At 43.3% G+C, this 23879-nt stretch overlaps 1 protein-coding gene across 1 annotated transcript in view; it reads left to right on the forward strand.

The window, feature by feature from the left end:
• The window catches only part of PTHLH (parathyroid hormone like hormone), a 154430-nt gene that overhangs the window by 118779 nt on the left and 11772 nt on the right, over positions 1 to 23879 (forward strand). The window lies entirely within an intron of this gene.

A 23879-nucleotide genomic window follows, 5' to 3' on the forward strand; every position in this document is an offset into this window, starting at 1 on the left:
AAATTGCTGTGGTGAAAGTTACCAGCGAGTGTTCATGTTTTAACTATAAGTTATTAAAAGCAGTAAATATGGCAAACTAAGCTATGCATCTTGCAAAGAGAGTGGACCCCTGCGAAGAGCCCGAACAGCTTTGATGGGGCTATGCAGGGGCACGAGGGTCCACCTTGTAGCACTCACTGCAGGATCTGGGGTGAGCTAAACCCTTGCACTATTGCCTGCTGAGACTTTCCCCTCAGAGTTGTTGAAAAGGCCATTTGAGTTTACTTACTTTTATATCTTTTTTGGATGTGTGTCAGCATTTGCTGAAACAAATCCTTTGGCAAATTATTGAATTGGGATATTTTCCTGTTTCAGATGTAAACCACTCAGCCCAAACAAACAACCTGTCACTACTAAACTTTACTTATTCTTTTCTCAGCCTGAAGTAAAATGACAACTGATAATCTGGAAGTAAAATTACAAAGCTAGAGAACAGATAGCCGGCCAAATCACACTCTCATGTGGAACTCCTCCATGAGTGTAACCGAGAAGAGAATCTGGTACATCAACATTCATGCCAGGGCATTGTGGAGCTACTCAGACATTGTGGAACTCTCTCTTCCAACCTTTTTTTCTTAACCCCATCCCTCTCCGACTCCTGCCCTGGTTTTACAGCTGCTTGGAAGCACTCCCAGAAGGCAGCCAAACTTGGAAAGAGGACTGAATCTGCATCCAGTCTCATGGTGATTGCAAGAGAAAGGTAAAGGCATTTTGATGAAACACAGTATTAATCCTATATTGTGGAGGTCAGAGAGGTGTGACAAAATCAGGCTGGACAGCTGCAAGAGGATGGTGGAAGGCAGGTATATTAGCCATAGAATGATAAAGCCCCCTTTCCCTATAAGCTGAAAAGGGGTTACCTCAGCTCAGCTAGGGACACCCAAGTCCAATTAAGGACTGCCTGAGACCTTTAACCCCTCACCCCTTCACACCCCTCACCCCTCGGTGAAAGGAGAAGGAGGAAAGACAAGCTGCTGCAGAGGGCAAGTGGAAGCAGGGAGAAAGGTTTCTTCAGAATGGGAGGGACTAGCATCCTTGGCCCAAAAACAATGCCACCCTTCCTCCCGGCTCTAGACAGAGAGTAGGAAAAGGTGTTCCCTTTTGTTTTGTCTTGTGAATTTGTTTGGTGGAGGAGTACTCTTCAAGCCTGCTCCAAGGCCTAGGTGGAAAATATTGAGAAATAAACCCCAAGTGGGAATATAAACACTGTCCAGAGTGGAGCTGGTTTACTCCAGGCCCCCACTGCCAGAGGGGGAAGCGCTGATCCTGGTGCAGAGGAGGAGGTGTCTTGCCACAGAGACGGGGGGAAATTCATAGACACACCCAGCAGCTTACACTGCCAATAAGGATACTTTGCATGAAGATGCATCTTATTCCATATGCCACACTAGTGGCCTGATCTGCAGAAGTGCAGACCTGCAAATGCTGTGCTCCTCTGAAAATCCAGCCAGCTGGTTAATAACATTAAAGTTGTGACAAAAGCTAAAAGAGAAAATTAAAAATCAGACATAAAGCTGACACTCCAACCTGAATTTGATCCTGTGGGACTGAGCATGACATGACAGTGATATTGCAGTGGGAGCTGGCAGCAACCCTTATATTTAAGTTGCCTAACACTTTCCATTATAAGATTATTGCAACCTATTTTCAAACAACACACCCCTCCATTGTTTGCATCAGAACTCTGAAATTTGGCAGAGGGGGTTGCCTTGGGGGCAGGGACATGCCTTTTTCTTGTTCCATGTATATCTGTTCAGATTTGGCCAAGTTATAAATGTGTTGAAAATCACCGATTTCTTGATTGTGTTCTCACAGAACACAGCTGTGTTTTTCTGTTTTGTCTTTTTGGTAGCATGCCAAAAACCCTATAGATTCTAAAGACCTGCATAGGCACCCTGCCCCAGTGCCGCACTATAGCAGCCCCACAGAGAGTTCATACTTTGGATAGGACAAAGACAAAATAGATCCAGGAGACAAAACATGGGTGAGATAGGGGCACACGAAACACAGCAGGGGCACAGAGCATAGTGCGGGGGGGGGTTATATCGGAGGACATACTTCATGGAAAGAGTGGATGCAGAACTGGATTTAAAGACTTCTGAGGGATACAGAGCCTGGGAGTGGGACACAGAGGCATAGGAGTGTGTGTGTGTGTAACATATGAACACAGAATGCTACACAGGCGACGATGGGGTGATGAGGAAGGTTTGTTACATGCCCTCCAACTGCTGGTTTGCAGATAACAGTTTTTTTTTTCCTGTAGCTGATAGTAAGGTCTGCCCAGCTGCTGCAGTTAGGCCTGTTGTTCAAGTGGTAGCGGTCTGTGCTGCAGTGCTGAGGGTTCAAATGCTGCAGCTGATGCAAGATAGAGTTGCATGGAGTAGAATTGATTTTGCCTTTGCCCTTTAAACATATCCCCTTGGAAACGGCACAAAATTACAATAAAAACAATCATTCAAGTTGCCAACTCAAGCATTCAAAAGTAAGGACATGCCAGATTTTCAGCTGCCTGTGCAATATCAGTTCTGCCCCACGTGCGTATGTATAAGTGATCACATACTATTTTCCTCCTACAGGAATCCTGCCTCAGTCTTTTACCTGGTTTCTGTATGTTCTTTACATACTACAACTGCCCTGAGGAGTTTTAAATCAGACAGAATACAACAAATGAGGAAACCAGACAAAGGAGGAAGGGGAGGGATGCAGTGTGACAGGTTACATGCACCTTTTTCATTCTCTTCATTTGGCTGGTTTTAAGTTAAGTTTTAAGGGGTTGAGGAAGGCCCAAGAACAGGTATGTACAGCAGTGGAAAGGAAGATAGCCGTGGAAGGCTACCCAAGAGTAGTGAGTTTTAAGGAGCTTTTTGTGACTAAAGGAGGATGGCGGCTGTGGGGGTAGCATGGAATCACAAGTAAAATGATAAGGAGGAGTTGGCAGAGCACTGTGCATGCATGTGAGGAGGTGGACACAAGGGTTGAGATGTTGTCTGGATGTTGCTGTGCAGAGCCTTGAAGGGGCAAGTGAGGCAGCTGAACTTTGAACTCCTTTTTGATCTTAGTTAGTAACTCTATGTGTTGATCTCACATGAAGACAGACCCCAGTGGCTGAAAGACATGTCTCTGAAAGGTAGGGTTCATCTGGGAAATAATGACTGGTGTGAAGATTGATGCAGTTGGTGTTGCTCCTCTAGAAAACCCACCCAATAGTTACAGATGAATTTCTAAAGGTTGAGCCTCAGTTCAACAAAACCCCACCAAAATGCAGATGTTTTGCTATATGAACCTCTCCAAGTATTCTCTCTCCCATCTCACCAGTACTTATCCTATGCTGTCCCCTCAACTCCTCAAACCTTACTGCTAATTCTGTCCCCTTTTACATACTATCAGCAATCTATCTGATCCTCCTAACTTGGACACAATGACGCTCATCCCCCCCGCCCACATTTTCTCCAGATTTCTAACCTGCATTTCCCCAACAAGATACCTTTATCAGTTTAAATCCCTCCCAGTCCTGGCAGTCTGGTACACTTTGCTTGCCAGCTGTTGTCTTCAAATCTTGGACGCTCCAGGCTCTTCCTAGGAACAAGAACTCATTGTGTGCCTCTGATCACAGTTACCCCAGAAGTTATGAGATTTCTGACCTAGGTTAGATTTCCAGACTTGCTGAGACCCTGCAGTAAGACTTTGCAGGTAGCAGCAAAGGTAAAGGACCAGGACTTATACAAAGCAATCCAAAAACTTGAAAAAGACCAGTGGCCTGATTTTCTGAGCCGCTAGCAATTCCCACTGTTTAATTACGATTTTAGAAGCCTAACTTTAGTCTCCTGTTTTTTTTAAATCTCAGCCCATGGTTGGTTCACTGTGGTGTTTGAGAACAGATTCAAGCAAGTCTTTAGTATTTTCCTATATATAACCTGTCTAATAGGTGAGAAGAATATTGTGAGAAAAGCAGCGGAAACTAGCGATTTCAGGTTCATCTCCAGCTGGGAATAATTAAGTATGTGTTTGCTTGTTTCCAAGCAATGTTTATATAAAAATATCAAGATTTCAAGGGACTTTTTTTCCCTAAGGGGTTGTGATAATATATCCTTGCTGAACTACTTTTTATGTTATTATACACTGATCCAAAGGTTGTACAACCTCTTTACATTTTTCCCGTGCATTAAGTCTTTCAGATGAAATCTAGAGGGAGCGCCTTGACTACTTGTGGCCACTTAAAATCCCATGGCATTTTTCATAAACCTAGGGAGGAAGGGGGTTTAACACCAGTGTTCCACACAAATTTCAATGTAGAAAAGGTTCAATGTGTATAATTCCAATTACTTTGCATTTTCTAATAGAATCAATATTCTTCTTCACATATTGTCCTGAGATGTGTACAGTGCTTCTGAGCAGTATTAAACCACTGTTGCATTCTACCCTAGAAGCGACAGCATTTAAGTGATGGGTGAAATGGTCAAAGTACCCAAGCAAAGTCCATCAAAGTCACTGAGAGCCTTTCCAGGGACTTTGGATCAGGTCCATAGGGAAAATTGTAATTCATTTTTTAAAGTCTGCAAGGCATTTGGGGAAACGTCCTGAAAGAAGGGTGCTAGAAAAGGTAAACCAAAAACATTATAACATGGGGTGAGGGAAATTACACTTATGGATCCACGTCAAAGAATAACCACTTAAGCATGTTTCCATAGCAGGACAAAACAAAGCCCTTTATTATTGAAAATTCATCCTTTCCATGTTGGCAACCAGAGGATTAGAGGAAAACTGAGTCAGGTATGACATGGAGCAATTGAATTCTTAATGCTCAATAAAAATATTTTAATCTTAATTTTAGAAAAAACACTTTGTTCATCTGTATATAAATCTTGATGATTAATGCTTCAGCTATGGTTTTAACACCTGAAGGGCGACAGCCACTACTTTCCCATTAATGCTAATACTTATTTAGGGTGCGGTAAAATAAAGTGCTCGTCTTTGGCTGTGTCAAGTGAAAATGGAGCCACTTCTAATTACCGTACAATTTTGAATCCAAAATAAATGGATACAGGCAAGTAGTTAGAACTTGATGATGGTAAAAATAATTTATTCCTGGGTGAATCTACAAACCCATTATTTGTGATTTATTTTAAAAAAAGATCTTACTGTTTAATCAGACATTTTAGTCATGCTTGTTATCTTCTAGTTCACTGATATACAGTGCTAGGTATGTGGAGGCTGGGACAAATTTGAAAAACCTCAGGATGGAAGCTGTCTAAGAAACGGATGAGCAGTTTAACATTTGTGGTGGTGAATGCTAAGATACATATGTGGTTTTCCAACCTTCATTTTTCAGTTGCTTACAACTTTCTAAAACAAATTATTTTGGGGATGAAACTTTCCTTGCTTGGTTTCTGCCCAAAGGTGGGGGGTTTTTTTGTTTGTGTTTGTTTGTTTTTATTAAAGTTTGAACAAATTAGCTTAGTTCTCTGGGTTACTTAAACATGGAATCTCACCCTCACATCAAACACACACCCTTCCTAGGTGTTCCAACTAAAATCTGGCACTTACCTAACTAAAAATATAATTGCTGAAAAGTAGGCCCAAATCCTGCTTATCCTACTGACATGAGTGATGGCCCTGATTTAAATGGGACAGTTCATGTGAGTAAGGCAAGCAAGATTTGGCCTTAACAGTCCACACTGAAGAGGAAAAAGCAGTCTAAATTTAAAGAAAACTGGATGAATATTTATTTGGTGCAGCACTTTCTGTTCCATTCTGCTGGCCTACTTCAAGGCATGCACTCTACAGTGGCTGTGTGTTTATTCACTAGGTATCAGGATGAAACAACCGAACGCATGTCAACTTCTCCAGGATTTTAGACCAGGTCTCCAAAATTGAAAAGTAAGTGAGGGCTTAAATCCAAGGGCACTGTCTCAACTTCACAATTTATTTTTAACATAAATCTTAGTGCTGTGTTCTTTGAATTGCTATAAATTTTCAAGGATCAACATTACCCTTTGAATACAGGCAGACTAGGCAAATCTTATGTGTAAACCATGAGTGATACATATAAAGTCATTTTTTACAGTGTTTTCCTTTGAATTTTCAAACATTTTTCTGTTTACATTCTTCCTATTTGCATTGTTGTTTGAAAGCTTTGGTAAGTTACCTGCCAGTTTGTAATCCATAGTAGCTGCTTATATTAAAACATGTCACACTCCTGACATGTTGGGAAGTATCATAGCCCAGTATAATATTTGGCTTTCAAATTTTTGTTTTCCAACAAGAGGACCAACAGTCTAGATCGGCAAAAGCAACTTTGGTTATTAGAGTTAGGACATGAACTTGGCTTACCAATGCCAGAAGGAATACAAGTGCCTCCTTTCATGATCTTAATGAAATCATTAATTATGTCAGCAGCTGAAGCGATAGATCTCTGAACACTTTGCACTACTTAGCAAACCAGCTGGCTTCTCAGTCACTTAAAAGTCTTAGAAAAGATCTTCTTAAATGGACCTCTCCTAACCATAAATAGCTTTCCAGTTTCAGGGATTGCCACTTCCTCCCACCCTCTTCCTCAGTCTCGTCATGGCAAAGAACTCTACTGGGGTTTAAGTAGAAAAAGCAGGCTGAATTAATCTGTCTATACAGAGCAGCATTGCTGCAACCAAGAAATATACCACACTTTTGGACAAGTAAAATATACCACACTTTTCATTCATAAGAAAGCTCTCTCAATAGGCCGCTTTCTTTTTAGTTACAGATTTACTATACTTGAGCTCCTTACCCTATTTAAGGTAATTATTAATACCATTTGTCTTGATATACATATCCATGTTTTTACCTTCTAAGAACAGTCTTCCCTAACAAATGAACTTGTATGTAGTTATCAGAATTTAAAAGCAAAAAAAGCCATCACTGGTGGGGGGGGGGGTATGTTTCCAACTGGCCAGGGAGAAAACACACTCCCTGTTTTAAGTTAGAGCCCACAGTTAAAGATGGAGACGTTGCAAGTGAGAGGTAGCCGTGTATTAAAGCAGCTTTTGTTTATCCTAAATATAAAAGATGTGATCTGAAGCAGAGTTTTATTCCAAGAGGTGCTAATAGCCTGTTCTATTTCACTAAACAGTCATTCACCTATTCCCTTTTTTGCAGCATTGAAAAGCATAGCCACCCTGTTCCCTGATGGCATGAAATGAAGACAAAGTGAATGGCAGTATGATGGGACAGAGCAAAATAAATCAGAAGTTATTGAACAGATTAAAGTGACAGCATTTTGATGCCAACTTGATCATTACATTTATGTCAGCACATTGCATCAACATGCCACGTTGCCACATGATGCTGCTGCTGTAAAACAGACTGCTGAAGTCAGCCATTTGTTGTCACTGTGGGTGTCATGGACACCAGAAGTGATTGCTGGGCAATCACAGCACCCATTATAAAGGAGATAGCTCCTTATTTATAAAGTTTTGAGGATAGCGATGGCCAAAACAGGCAGATAGAGAAGCTTATGGCTGATCTTCATTACGGGGAGATCGTAGTGAAGGGATCACAGTAGGGATCAACTTAGTGGGTCTAGTGAAGACCCACTAAATAGATGGCAGAGTGCTCTCCGGCCAACCCTGGTACTCCACCTCTCCGATAAGAATAAGGGAAGTTGACCGGAGAGTATCTCCCGTCAATTCGGCGCAGTGAAGACACCGGGATAAGTTGACCTAGGCTATGTCGAATCCAGCTACATTAGTCACATAACTGGAGTAGCGTAACTGAGGTTGACTTACCCCCAGAGTGACGACAAGCTCTCAGAGACCATTGTCGAGGAGATGCCTGCTGGAGTTCTTCAATGTTCTTTGACAGATGAAGCAAGCAGCAGCAGGACTAGGGAGGTAAACAGATACCTGAGTGCATGGGTTCAGGTTAATAGAAAAGGGGATTGGGAGGTCAAGTAAGATGGGGCAAAAAGATAAAATGTGCCAGGGAAAGTCACAGCAAAGTATGTGTGTGTCTAGCACCAAAATGGAGGTAGGAAGCAGAGTCCTTGTGCAGCGAGGAAATACTACAAGGGATATATGAATATTTGAATGGGCAAAAAGGCACAGAAAATGTGTTCAAACTAATGTGAAAAGTATTGGTAATAAGCACAATAAAATAAGTACAGTTCTGCCCTCAGTTACATGATCCTAACTCCCATTGAAGTTAGTGGGAGTTTAATGCATACATTAGCTCTTATAAGAGTCTTATTATTCAAACAAACAATACATGTGTTAACATTACAGACACGTGGTGAAATAAAACACAACTAGAATATCAGAATGAAAAAACAAACAAAAGATGAACTATCTGAGACAAAGAGATATAGTTTCCCCTATCTTAAAAATAACCTCATACTTGACCACATTTCCATTATCCCCTTCACCTCCAAATTAGATAAATATGCCATTTACAACTACTGCACCAGGTTCCTGTCCTCCAGCTCCATTCTCAGCTCCCTCCAGTCTGGCTACTACCCTTTCCACTCAACTCCAACTGCTCTCAGTTTAGTCTCCAACAACTTCCTCATGGCTAAATCCCAGGGCCTCTACTCCAACCACATCCTCTTTGACTGCTCAATACCTTTTCACACCGCTTCAGCTACTCCTGACTTTTGAAATCTTGTGTTCTGCTGGATTTTGTGACTCCTTTCTCTCAGGATTTTGCTCCCATCTCTCCGATCATATCTTCAGCATCTGATTGGGTGGATCTTCCTCTTCTTCTCTTCTCCACCCTTCAGTGGATCTCTTGCAGGGCTCTGTCCTTAACCCTTGACTTATTCACTCTCACAACCTTACACTGAAGACTCACAAGTCTTCTTCCATCCCATCCCACATCTCAGTTTGTCTCTTTGACTTCTCTGCAAGGACATTTTGCTAGTATCTTAAGCTAAACACAACTAAGATCTCATCCCCTCTCCCATAACCTTCCTTCTCCCCCATTCTCGGTCCCTGTTGATAACACAACAATCAGTCATTGAGGTCCATAATCTGGGCATCATTTTTGAGTCTGTCCTCTCTTTGGATTCCCCCCATCCACCACCACTCCCCTCCCTGCTTGGGCTACAGCCAAATCTTGCTGCTTTTCCCATCATAACATCTCCAAGATTCAGCCAATTCTCCCTGTTTTGAACATGAAAGTTTTTATTCAGGCTCTTATCTCCTCTTCCCTGGCCTCAGGCATAGCAACCTTGTGTCCACCAAGTCCATTCAAACAGCTCCTGCCAAAACCATCTTCCTTGTTGGTTGCTTCATTTATGTCACACACACACCTTCCAAGTCCCACTATCTTCCCCATCTCCAGTGAATACAATAACAGCTTCTCATCCTTATCTTTAAGGCCTTTCATGATTTTGCCCATCCGACCTGTCAGACATATTATTTTACTGCATTTTTGACCAACACCTTCCCTCCACCAATGATGCCAGCTTTTATTGCCTGTTCATCCACTTTACCATCAAGCACCTCTGTGCTTTCTCCCATTCTGTCTGTTTATGTATGAAACACCACAAAAAAGGTCCTAGAGCCACTATTTTATTCTCCTTTAAATCCCTCCTTGAGATTTGCTTCTGCCTTGATGCCTACAAAACAGTGCCTGGTAATAATGGTTAGCGAGCCAAAGTGACCCAAAGCTAGTTTATGCAAAAGCATGTTGGTATTACTGTTACCTCATCCTCTCTCTCCCCACCAGTTTGTTTCATCCATTGTCATCAGCCAACCCTCAAGCTGGACTTGGCCATATTCTCATCTAGTCTCTTACACTGGTTCCCTCATGGGAGCCCCCACTCCTGGGCAAGCTCACTCTTCCCTACAGGAGTTGAGCTCACTTTCTGGGTCTAATTACCTCCAGTCATTGGCGCTACTCCTCAGGTCCAGCTACAGGGCACTGATAGAGAGCAGATGTCCAGAGTCATCTCAGGGTTGCAGTGTCTGTATACCCTAAGCAAGGGAGCGGGAAAGGGAAGGCTATTTACTGCCTTGGGCTAGACTTTGCTGGCTGCTGAGCTGCCTCACAGTCTTTAACGGCTTCTTAGGCAAAATACCCCCTCCCCATCCTGTGGCCAGCTTCATCTTTTTAAGCCCTCCTCCAGATAGAGCTTATTCTGCAGGTGCACCTGATAAAGGCACTGCCTGAACGCAGGGATGCTCGTTAGGCTTACTGTCAGTGGGAGACAGGCATGTGCCATGACATCCATCTACTCCATTTTGTGATTAACCTCGGTTGTAAGTTTTTTGGGGGAAAGAACTGCCTCTTTTATTAAGTGGTGATATAGCACCCACTATAATGATACCTCCCGGCAGCGTCTAGATACTACTGTAGTATGAAATAATATTTAAAATGTACACAAATGCTCTGAGGTGCAGATGGAGCTAGGATTTTTTGATGAAACATATGTCACATTTTAACATTTAGAGTTCTTCTAGAGAATGCCTTATGCAACATTTGTATGTCTACCAAAACAGGCGCATTAATTTCACAACACTGTTCAGTAGAGCCTAATGAACAGGGTGGCTTTTGTTTTATTTTCTATTTTTTTAGTAAATTCGTTGTGCAGCCTAACAAGTAAACAGCCATAAAGACAAGCCTGGACCTGAACTAGAGCATCTGCAATTAAGATACAGTTGACATTGTGTGAGTGGGGCTTAAACAGATTTGTGCAAACTGGCTCCCCCCGCAGGTGCGGATCACTACTTCTTAATGAGTCCAGGTTTCCTGAGGATTGTACAACTATTGCAATTGTTTTCAGAATGTTTGTGGGGACATCCAAACAAAGTATTTCATAAACAAGCAAGTGGAACCTTTGATTAAAAATCCTGTTCTGAATTTCATACAACAGATTACATGGTACACAGCTGTCTTTTATAGCACAGTTTGCTGCAATTCCTCACATCTGTAGATGCTGAAGGGAAATTTGCTTCCCTCCTCCCTCTTGTGCTGGTTTTATATAGCGGCTGGTTTCTTAAGCGGAATTTATGGCTTTTCTTTAAGAGACACATGTGGGATGATGTGCACTTAAAATGATCTGCAGGATGTTTAAATTGTCAGGACTAACCTAACATACGCTGGTTTTGTAATAGGACAGGTTTTTGTTATTCCTGCTAATCTCGTGGCTTTATGTACTATGCGTAGTGGTGTCTGGTGAAAACAGAAAGGGACACCTTTTTGGGAATGAATGGAGACTGCCCTGTCCTGCCACTTTGTCTATTATACAATTTTTTCATATTTATGGCTGAGTGTGGGCCTCCAGGAACACCTAATCAGAAAGCACACAGTTGTAATCAAGTCTGATATTTGAATGTATGTGTTTTCTGCAAGATCCTGCTTTCTATGGCACATGGGATTCCTGGAGTTTGGACCTCAGTCTACAGTGTTGGGGATGGTCTCATTCTGGAAACTACTGCAACGGCTATGGTCTGGAATGGGCCCTCTTTAGTACTTTGCTTGTGCGGGTTTGACAGCCTGTGCTCCCCAGAATGGCTAAACCCTCCTATGAAACATACGTCTGAGAAGTTTCTGCTGGTTCGGACATGCCATAACTTTGAGACTGATCTTGAGCCCATTACAACAAATGGGAGCTTTGTCACACTTTGTGCCCAGCTCCTAACCCCTCCCTAGCTCCACTCAGAAGAATGCCCGCTTTAGATCCAGAGCAATCCTACAGAAATGATCAACAGCAAGTCTTGCTGAGCAGAGTGTGGCTAGTTGCACATCCGGCTCAGCGACTTGCAGGATCAAGACCTAGGGTGAAATCCACTCCACCAGAGTATTTTGGCTCTGTGCAGGTGGAGTGCAGAGCAAATGAAGTGAAAGCTACCCGACAACACAGGGCCCAGCCTGTGGTTGTATTCAAGCCTTAGAGGTGGAATGACAGCTATGGCCTCCCCTGTCAGTTGTGTGGGGCTTTGGTGCCAATTGGAACAGATCTCTATCCTCTCTTTGTAGTCAGCCCCATCCTCCCCTAAGTGTGGCCGTCAGTACCATCATATGTGGGGCTAGTGCAGAGACCATTTCTGTGGCATGCAAGGAGTGCACAGACTGCTCTCATTAACTTCCTCTTCCCCCAAGCTCCCCTAAGAGGTCTGGAGGTCTTGCACTAGCCTTCCATACCACAGTGAATTTCATGTTAAGTGAGTTGCCTACAGTTGGGAGAACCCAGGAGGTCTGACTAGCAGTGCCTTGTGCTGACCACTATCACAATTCTCCCCACTTTCATATTTTAAGACAATGCTACCATGACTTGAGTAAAACCAAATACAGCTTTAGAGACAGCCTTACTCTTTTAACAAGTTCCGTGCAGAGAATAACAGGATATTTAACCATACACCGAGACCAGCTGACTCTGAGCCAAGCCAGTTGACTCTGAACTAACTACTTTGTTATTTGGATTATGAGATGAGATATTCTCTTTAAAAAAAATCCCACACATCACGACACTTTAATACAGGAGAAACTGTTAGAAGCCACTTTAAGCTTAATCTGAGGAAACAGTTCCAGTTTCTTGTTCATTAAAGGCCCAATCCTAGATTCAAAGGCCAGAAGGGACAACTGTGATCATCTGAACTGACTTCTTCTATAACACAGGACATAGAACTTCCCCAAAATAATTCCTATATCAGATTTTTCAGGAAAACAGTCCATCTTGATTTAACAATTGTCAGTGGTGGAGCATCCATCATAATGACCCTTGGTAAATTGTTCCAAATGCTGAGCCTCAACCCCCGCTGACCCTAGCCATTGAAACAACTGCTTTAGTGTGTGACAAGCAAGTTTAGGTTCCTACAGGATTTAAATCTTGAACTAGAAGAGTAGCGACAATTCCAGTTAATTATGAGAAAACACAAAGGATAGGTTAGGTCTCAGAGGGACACAGATGGACAAATATTATACCTATTCTTATTAAAAAGGGAAACCCAAAGACAGACAGAGCAATACACTTATCTTCAGTGTCTGGTAAAGTGTTGGAACTTTAAGTAAACACTTTTAATCACTAGAGAAAAAAACAGGTGAAAATGAGTAGATAACAGGATGAGACCTTTTCATTTTTTTCCCAAGTGAATTTAATTTCTGCCTTTGGTCTGCTAGCAAACAGAGTCCTATCCTTCAAAGGTTAATCATGGTTCCCTCAGGCGTATCTGCTATAACTTGCCTGTGCACTACTTCTGTTGCTCAAGTAGACTATGCAGTGAACCAGTGGGAACTCTATGCACTACATTACATTACAGGTGACCTGTGTAAAACAAGTAAAGTAGTTACTCCATTTTACTTGGTACTGCTCAGGTGATATGTCTACATTGCAGTGTAAGCCCAGCTCAGAGTCAGGCTTGATCTCAAGCCCAACCCTCTCTTCTGTCTATACACAAATTTATCTGACTTGGGCCAGCAATCCCTCTGAACCAACGCCCCACAAGACCCAGCAAGAGGAGTTGTCCCAAGTCTGAGTCCCAGTGGAACTCGAGTCCACAATGCATCATTTTGCAGTGTGGCTGCAGCTTGGGCCCAGGTCCCCCAGACTCGTGTCCTGAGAGTCCACCAGTGTTTTCTCACAGTCCCATGGGTCAGTGTTCCTATCCTTTCTATCCAAAACTCCAAGGAAATGGAAGCAACCACTTGGTTCAGGTGTAGCTGCACAGCATTTAACCCTTCTGTTTTATTCTGCGTGCTGAGCTGCAAACAGAGTGAACCTTCTACTTCATTAGCTGTGGCCACTGACAAGACAGCCATTTCCAAGTGTGCTACAATCTGGTCATGACACCGCACTCAGATTCTGGTAAATCTATGGTGCAAGGTAAGCAAGGTATTTGACTTACAGTAAGAGTACCAGAAACAGGAGATAAGATGGCAGCACAGGGGATTCAATGTACTGGTGAATGATGAAGGGAGCCAATTAACTGGCTTCAGAGTGACTACTGGAAAGCCATGGATGAGAACTGCACCTCTGGGAACTCCCCATCATCCGGCCTCTTTTACAAGGATTGTGACTGGGTGCTGTGTCCTGTGCTGAGCACTGAGCCCCTAGAGGTTCACTCTAACCTGGTAATCTGGGATGGCGACCTTCTGACCCCTGAATCTAGTCCAGGACTGGAGGGGAGCCAGCAGGCACCAGATCAGGCTCGTGAAGTGAGTTTGGTGCTCACACCGGTCCCCAAGGAGGCTTTGCCACCAGAGCAGCTGCAACACATTCTGGATTCATATTTGGAGGAGCTGTTTGATAAAAAAGCAGCCCGCTGCAGAACTGCCATCAGAAACGGAAGAGGCAAAAGTAGCCCCAGAGCCTGGTAATTGTTTGGTTCAGTGTTTGTTGTTGTTAATATATGAACAGGAGGGATTTCTGGTTTATAACCCAATGCAATTTTTATTACAGGCCGTGGGGTCAGAGTGTGCATCCAGTGTAGGCAGAATTCACACCAGTGCCACCCCACCGTGTGGAATTCAAAATGGAGACCAGGAAGCACAAACAACAGCTAAACAATCATTTTACATTACACTTTTACTAGATACCTGCACATTTTTACAAAATGTTTTACAAAATGTGTTTATGCTGGAGTGTTAACAGTAAGAACCGCATATTGCCTTCTCTTTTTCGCATGCCACACTGGAGAAATCAACCATGCCACAGTGTTACAAGCTATCTGTAAACAGTAAGCTCTACCAGAGAAGGTGAGTGGGAAAATGTAGTGTATATATGACAAAATCAATGTCCAAAATATTGCCGTGGGGGGGGGTGTTGTGTGCAGTCCAGAAATGTGCTAGGGGAGGGGGCACTGGCTGTGCAGTTCTTTGAGAGTCAATTTTATTGTGTGTGTTTGCATGTAGTCCGTAAGTAGATGTAGTCAGAGCAGGCTGTATTGTAAACTAATGGGAGGCAATAATCCATGTGGATGCTAACACAGCATCTTTTTGATTCCACAATGAATTTTGACCCAATCCTGGGTGCTGATAGCTGCAAACTTTTCCCAAAGTAGGAACTCCACATTTAGTTAGTTAGTCACATTTCGGTGAAGGGCATATTTTCTAGGCTCTCTTCTGTAGGACACCAGCCAGCCCACTTGTAGATGTGGTGCTCCATTACCAGGTGCTTGAAAAACCTTCGTGGCATATACAACTGGCTTGTAACTGGCAGCCTGGAATAGAATGTCCCTGTGGCATTCAGGAACTTCCAGGATTGTCATGTCATCCAGAATGTGGAATGCCTAAAAGAATTGACAAACCTTTGGTAATAAACTATGATACGTCCACTTGCCTGTCCCCACTGCCTACAATGGTCTGCAATTTTTAAACATATAGTGTTCGTAAATTTCAACTTTCCATTGTGTGTGTACTCTTTTCTCTCTGCTTAACTTAGCTGTGTCCATGCAGCTTCTGGGCACCGAAATATTCCTCTAAGACTATACTGAAGCTGCGTTTGATAAGGTTTCATGTTTTGGCCTTGAGATTCCGTAGGCACTCTTCTCTGAGGATGCACTGAACCTTTTTTGAAGTACTGAGCCAATAATCTCCAGTTTGTTGGCTGAGTTCAGACCCCAGCCACACTGCAGCAGGAGCCTGGGATTTTGAACTGTCACAGACCAGTCAAAGAGGAAGCATTTCTGGGACGAAATGATGGTGGACAGGCAGGTATGTGATGGGGTATACACCTCACACCAGCCATGATAGGGTTAACGAGGGCCAAAGAAGTCAATTAGGTTACCTTGCATCACCTGAGAAAGGGAAGGCCAGGATTAATTTAGAGTAAAACTCAACTGGGGAAGGCTGGCCCACCACTATAAAGCCAAGGGGTTGAAAGCAAAAGGGGGCTTCAGGGAAAGAGTCTGTAGTAACTGTCCAGGGGACAGAAGATGTAGGAGTGACTACCACCGATAGGATCTCTAGGCTGGGACCCAAAGAGGAGGGAGGACTTTGGCTCCCCTTCCAACCACCAAGGAAGGTGGGGTGAAACCTTTTGAGGGTAAGGGGTGCAAGGGCTATGGAGGCCAGAGACAGATGGAAGACCTGTTGTAAGGATGTTCACTATGGCTGGCGTGGACTCTCTGTTACCCCAGAAGGGGTGGACTAAAGTGTAACCTGGCCAGAGGGTCAAGGTGTGGGAAGAGAGACCACAGCAGCAATGGAGTGCCTGTAGGCAGGGGTTGCCATATGCGGAGACTTCTGCTATGCCATGCTTGGCCACAAGGAAGAGCACCTCTGGTGAGGGAACTCTTTACAAGTACAATACCAAAGGGAAAAGGATTCAGGGCGAGTGGAAAGGCACAGACAGGCAGCACGGAATGAGAGAAGAATTGCAGCACATGAGGAGAGACGTGCAGTGATTTCTGGAGCAGGAATGTCACTTGAGGGATGAAGGTAGAGCACAGCAGAAAGGCTAGTTAGAGACACTGCTTGCACTAATGGCTGCAAGACTTCAGGCTCCATACCACCTCTCGAGTCCCCTCTGCAGTACCATGTCCTGCAGACCAGAAATGAAATTGACAATCCATGGTTGGGTGCCCCTGCAACAGGGACTGAATGCTAGATGGACAGGGCAAGCATGCCCACAAGCAATCCTCTATGCCCCTGCAGTTTTGACAGTTGCGTGCTAGAAAGGGAGAGGAGAATGGGAGCCATGAGACATGCAAAAGTAAGGAATTTGTTTGCACTGGTTTCATTGTTTTGCACTGTTCAATGTGTCTGTTATGCACTTCAGTTTATTACTGGTTTTGGTGTTGATTTATTACTGGTGTTTTGGTGTTGTCATGGCAGTTGGCCTGCCTGACAATGCTTCAGTACTGCTTTTGTTATAATACAGCCATGGTTACAAATAAAGGCTTGTATTTTATTTTAAAAGTTTATTACCATCTCTACATCACATCAGATAATAGGTATCTCAAAGACTAAAGATAAAGACATAAGGCCCAACTGGGAAATTGTATCCAAACACAGTTTCTCAATATATCATTCTGATCAATGATCAATGATGGGAATCTACAATTCATGTCACACAAGTCACTGTCTCCTCCCCACCCCGTGTATAAGCAGTCATCATATCCACAATTAACAATTTATGACAACCACTCTCCCATTCATAGTGTACAGTGAGAGTAGTTCATTTACTGTAAAAAGTGCTGTGCAAATACATCCATAAACACACTATTCTCCCTCTTTCCATGGCCCATGCAAGTCCACAGTGTGGTGCACAAAGCAGCCCTGATTTCTGGTGCCTGTGTACATCCTGCTCCAGCTATGACAGGTGCACTTTCTCGCTCAGTGTGCCGATCCAGCAATCCGTTGCTATCATAGATCCTTTCCGGGGCAAATGGCTCACCTTTGGATTCACAAAGATTGTGAAGAGCACAGCAAGCCACAGTAATGTGGACAGTATTGCTGACACTGGCATCCAAATGGTTCTGTAAACAGCACCAGGAGGATTTCAATCTGCCCAGCGCACATTCAGCCACCATTCAACACCTACCAAGAGTGTAATTAAACCCAGGACTGCACAAGAAGCCCAGGACCCATCATGAGACTTCAACTTTGAACACTTTGTTGCAATGCCAGAGCATCCCTGTTCATGGGCAACTTAAATTTGTGGTTCAGCATACTGGAAATATTTCTTATTTTTTACAGTGGTGAAACGTTTTTGTTAGGACAAGGTTCTTCTTCTTCCCTAACAAGAATGCTTTTTTTTCCTCATTTTGGGCTCCACTCCATTACCACACACCAGAGCTGTAGATTTCTATATGTGTATCCAAAATGGCAAGCTGCTCAGTATTAGAAGTGGTTGAGAATTTTTTGACAAATTTATCTTTTTTTTTTCTGTGTGTGTGTACCCATTTTGACAAAAATTTCTGCTGGAAGTTTCTCAGACCAACCCTGGAAGCCACTACAGTTTCCTGGGACTCAGGAGCCTCAGTATCAGCTCACTGCTCTGAATCATGCAGAACAAGGCCATGACCCTTGGTCTCCCACAAGCCTGATGATTGCCCTACCACTGGGTTATTCTTGGGTAGGTCATGCTTGCTCGCTCAAAAATGTCTAAAAAGCTAGTTTGGGTTCCAAAGTGGAATGAAACAGAGGTGAAACCTCACTTTTTTTTTTTTTTTTTTTTTGCAAAACAGAATTTTCATTTTCCAGACAGCCCTGCTCACTGTTAGTTTTGTATACTAAATGGTTAAATGGAAGAGCCACATGCATTTCTGGGGTCTAAATTACGGTCAACTGAAACCCAAACAAAAGCCGCAACAACAATAAATGTCCATGTTAAGAGATTATTTAAAGGTCAGATAATGACTAGGCCTAGATAATTACAGCTGAAGGGGAAAGTATGAGAAGTTATTAATATGAGATAGCAGGGTGTCATTAAGGGAATGCTTAGATAACCTAAATATAACTGCTGCCAGCACTCCAATTATCATGACAATTGTGTGTGTGTGTGTATGTTTGTAAGTCTGGTTAGAATAGGGACCTAAACTGAATTTCTTTGTTACATCATACATTGTAGGCAATTAACCAGAAAGCAGGGGCACAGGACGTATTAGACCTCCAAGTCCATCACTGCTACAAAAGATGGGATTACAGAGCTATTAATACAGGCTATAGACATACCTTTAAAAAGGCCTGTGTGCACACTTTTCAATGCCTTTTGTATCCAAAACCAGTGGGGAGGCACCATGCTGATGTTATTAGCTGAAAAGGCACCTATGGGCAGGTGGTCTGTGACTTGCTATGACAAGAGGAAAACTTACATCAAGAAGTCCTTAACCACCATGGACAGCTCACTGGTTTTAACCAGCCAGTCCAACGCATTCTCAAACTCCACCGGAGCCACAATATGATTTGCTTTTTATCCTCTGGAGTTTTGCCATATTCCACAGGCTATACCAACACAGAATGCCAACTACATTCGCCATGGAACTATATATAGTAAGAACAGGCTTTATGAATTAATACTAACTGACTCCTTGCCCTCAAACTTAAAAATTAGTCGTTTCAGTGTCTGCTAGGCTCTAAGAACCAGACAGCAGATTTGGCAAAGCATAATTCATTTCCACACAACTTTTTTTTTTTTTTGCTTGAATGCACTAAATGAAATACACATTGTCTAAATAAACCGTGCATTATTTCAATAGCTAAACTGTGGGAGCTTCCACTGCATTTTAAAGTGAGAGAGGCAGTCCTGTTTGTTCATTGTTTAATAATAGGGTTGTTGTGCCCAAATAGGATGCAAGGAAAGGTCTGAGTCCTGCTGATAGGGAGGAGGGTTTTGTTTTTTGTCCTCCCTCCTCCCCCCAAGTGATCTCTTTACCTCAGGAGAGGAATATATGAAATTAGACACTGGCTAAGGTGTGTCTCTAATCTGAGACCCTATTAGCACGGGGAGTGGGAGGAGCCAATTCCTGTGAGGAATTGCCAGGGTTTTTAAGCACACTATTAGACTTTCTGCCTCGTAAACAACACAGGAACGTATTCCCTGCAAAAGCGAGTATGTCTAAAGAAACACTACTTACAATCTGCAGTCAGTCATGTTTGCTAGCGGGTGCGTGTGAAAGCTGCCCTAAATACCATTCTGTCACAACACGATTTTTAAAAACACTCCAGGACCTTACACTTTGATTCCACAGAGCTTTAGCCACAAACTTTGACACACATTACGTGTATATTTTTGTAAATCTTGGAGAATTTCTCTCTCTTGCGGAATGGAGCCAGCAAATCCTTGGTCTAACGCTCGATTCCCCCCCAAAGCCTGTCAAACTGTCCGCATGAATAGATATTGCTGATCTTCACATATTTTTCCACCCGGGAAAGAATAGGAAGATTTAACCCCCTCATCCAAGCTGAAGCCCTGTATGAGTGCAACTGAGGTTATAGATTCCTGGCAGGGAAAATTGACAAAGCTGCGAATAAAATGAGAGGCAATGGGCTGAACTTCAAACCCAAAAGGTGAAGGCTGTTAAGCTTGTAACGCTCCGGTATCAGCGCTTTTTCTTTCCTCTCTTTCTCCAGGGGTATAATTATAACTCAAATCATATTAACTGAACCTGTCCCTCCTGTTTTCTTAAGTTCTTTGAGTCTGATTGAAAGTTCATTCCTGAGCTTTATTAGGGGGGAAACTTACTCAAAGCGACTGTCCCCCTCCACGCTGGGGAGATGGTTCTATATCCCCCCAAAATGCATTAAAAAAAAGAAAAGAAAAGGAAGAGACGAGGCAGTCCCCTAGTAAGTGGGTTCCCTCACCCACCTTTTTCCAGGCTATGGACCTTTTCCACGCCTCAGTAATTAAGTGACTAAACTGCAACAGTTAATTTTCTTCCAGGATACCAGTTTTCTTCGCAATACTCGCAGGGCAACTTCTTCTTAGGAAAGTTGATTTATGTCTATGTGCATGGAAAATCGAGACATGGGCAAGCAGCATTATACAAGAGCACCTTTCCAAACGTTTGTCTTTGACATGGGAAGGAGAAATATCTATATATTAAATGTGATAAGATTTGTGCACAAAAAAGGCTTTGACTGTCTCTGGGGTTTTAGCTGGTTAGCTAAAGACGCTTTTTTTCAGGATGGCTTGAATGCTCTGCCTAAAATTCTCATTTTATCTCTCCTCGTTGCCTGAAAAAACTGAATTGCTGCTTAGACCTGCAGCTCACCTTTTCCCCGGTAAGAGTCAAACAAATGAAACGTAAAGGTGTGCTCTCCCCTGCGCTGGCATTTCCTCCTGGAGCACAGGCAAAGGTTACTCAGATGCTATCCTTTGGTCATTTTCACGGGTGGGGTCATTTCTTTAGTGGGGTGCTTATAACAGCCTCTTTCATTCCTGCCTAGGTCTATGCTATATCATTAGATCTGGGTGGTCATTGTTCTGAATAAACCTGGGTCCGCTGTCCTAAGGCAAGCCATAAAAGTGCATCCACAGTATATTGCGAAGCCACATTCTCGGAAGGGATGGATTTCAACACGAAATGCCAGTGAGATAAAGAACATTCCTGAGATCGAAAATCATTCAGTATCATAGATTTTTTAATAGATGACTTCTCACAGAAGGCAGGAACAGACGCTCAGCATAACTTTAAGAGAGGAAGGAGGCAGAAGCCAGACATATACACTCACAAAATTTCCTCTCAGCGCTGCTGCAAGACAGGGCTGAAAGTTGGGATGGGACGATACTGGGGGAGGTTAGAATTTGCTCACGGGCTAGGCATTCGTGTAGGTGGCACATAACTCAGCCAGAACCATGCCAGATACCATCGACTCCTAGTTCTGCTATGTGCTAAAAGGTGCATAGTGCGTGCCTGCCTATGCCTTGCTAAAGACCAAGCCTTCTTGGCACTTCTCCCTTCTTTGAGCAGTAACAAAACTTTAGGAGCCCTAGGATCTAAGTCATGTATTTCCAGCCCCATTGAAGCAGGGATGATTACTCAGTAAATGGGAAGGTAGGCTATGATGTCACGAGTTATTCTTTTCAGTACCGGGAAAAGGGTCTCTCTCTCTATATATTAAGAGGAGAAGCTCCTGTTCCTTGATAATAACAAGAGCAACAAGGGAAGGAAGCACCTGCTTTTAAAACCCTTCTTTTTTACTTTAATATGTTAGGTGCAGAATAAAAGTTCCTAGGGCTGGATTTTTTAAAGTCATTTTCATTTTGATTTATTTCACTTTAAAAAAAAAAAGATAGAAACTAGTTGTGGAAGCGATTGCTAAGAAGATCAACCTCTTTTTTGGCCAGGGTGATCTCTGAAAGGCACAGAAGACTGTAACTCAAGGAAAAGGTGAAGTAATAAATTGTGAGGAAACTTCAGTATTCCAAGTTTATAAAGGCTATTTATTTTTCCTGAGTCTGTATGAGGACTTTTTTTTATATATAATTTGTGGGGGAGAGGAAATTCTAAAAATATGTGATAGATGTTTTGCCATTAACACCAGCAGTAGACTTATGTGTGTTTGGGAGCGGGGGTGGGTCACAATTATTGTTTAATTAGTGGAAAGGGCAATGTAAATCAAAGTAGCCTTTATTATACATTTTAATTTATAGCCTACCAAGTGTATAGTGACTTTATTTACAGCATAAGCCATTTAATGTTTCCAGCATGATTTCAATTTCAGCCCTTTTTATTTTCGGTTTTATTTGCTGGTGTGTTATGAAACTTGGCTAAGTAGTTTAGCTGTTTTATTATGGAAGCAAATATCGGTTTTAATGTAAAACAACCTTCAGGTATAAAATGGTCTATTTGTAATTTAACTTGCTATAGAAAAGATATTTTTATATTTTAAAAAATATCTAAGTGTTACATTAAGACTTGTGAAGCAGCTTGGAAAGAATGTACAATAAATCAGTGAACCGACCCAATGACACTTCTGTGGCTCGACTCCTAGTGGAGGGGATGGTGGTATCTCTTGTACCATGCGAACAGGTTTAACTTGCCCGTTCTGTGCGTTTGTGGAAATGCTTAAACTCCAAACCAGAGGGCTTTGGTAAAAAGGTAAACTGAACAAGGAAGAAGTTTAAAGAAGCATTGAAAAACAAACCCTGAGAAGTGATGCAAAATCGCAGCCATCAGAGGAGGTGGGGGCAGGGGGAGGTCGTTGGATGCTGTATACAAAGTTTCATGCTGCGGCGGTTTGGGGATCTGAGAACATTACGCTATCAGGGTGCTACTTAAATTCGGATCATATACCCCAAATGTTTATTTCTACAGCATAACGCCCCCACTATGTTAAAAGGCGGAGTAAGACAGAGAGAGACAATCCTGGGGTGCTATAAAGATCCTCAGAAGCTAACTGTGCCAGATAAAAATTATTTTATTTACAACATTAAGAAAAACAGAGTTTTCTATATATAGTCACTGTCGTATCGATTACTTCATAATAGCCCGGGGCAGTTTCTTGCGCAACTGGGCTGTAGAAAGGGATGGATTGTGTTACCTTTGGTTTTACATAAGTGTTTCCGTGTGATGGAAAATTCAGTTGTTCACTCAGCTGGGGTGATGATGTCTGATTGAAGTGGGAGCGTGTGAGGCGGTTCTCCCAGGTGATTTATTTCTAGCCAGTGTTTGGAACTCCCTGGCGGTAAGAAAGAACAGCTAGGCCACCAAGGGTATAAACCCGTCAGCTGGCGACGGGTTAGAAAGTATGTACGAGGGGTTCTGGACGGGCGCCAGCTGTTCACAGCTGTGCTGAGGAGCAAGGAAAGCAAGAACTACTGCTCCGAACCCAAGCCGTGTCTCGCAAATGAAGGGCGCACCGCGGTGCTTTCAGCCTCTCACTTCAAGGCACAGTGACACAGCTACCTTCGACACCCAAGTTGGGCCATTCGCTGAAAAAGGAGGGGGAGAAACGCTCCGCGAGTATTATTTTTTCCTGGCCAGCAGCTTCCGTGTCCACAGAGTGTGTGTGGCCCCCGGGCTAGCGTACACTTACAATCGGTAGGAACCAGCCCTCCAGGGAATAGGTGGACGGCAGTAAAGGACGGTAGGTGATGTGAAAGGCAAGGCACCGTTAATCTCAAGCGAGGCGGCTGGTTTGGATCTGGAAGTGTCCCCCTGGGAGAGTCACCTCCTTTGCAGCGTGCTGCGGGAGGGAAGACACGCTGCTGGCCCAGTGGGGGGAAAGGGAGAGAAACCAACCCTGCTTTCGGGGGATGTGACTGCTCTGGGTTGGCATGTGCGTTTTATGGTCGGGTGTTTGCTTCTCTTGATCCCGATCCCGGGGGGGGGGGTGAAATCTCTCTCTCTCTCTCTCTCTCTCTCTCTCTCTCTCTGGCTGTTGGTATCCAGTGCTGGGCGCCCTCTGCACATGTTCCTAGGGCGCCATCTCTTTGCAGCCACTGACTCCTCCAGCAGGTTTCCCAGCGGCTGCCTCCGGAG

Source organism: Lepidochelys kempii, chromosome 1, assembly GCF_965140265.1.
Source record: "Lepidochelys kempii isolate rLepKem1 chromosome 1, rLepKem1.hap2, whole genome shotgun sequence".
NCBI lineage: Eukaryota > Metazoa > Chordata > Testudines > Cheloniidae > Lepidochelys > Lepidochelys kempii.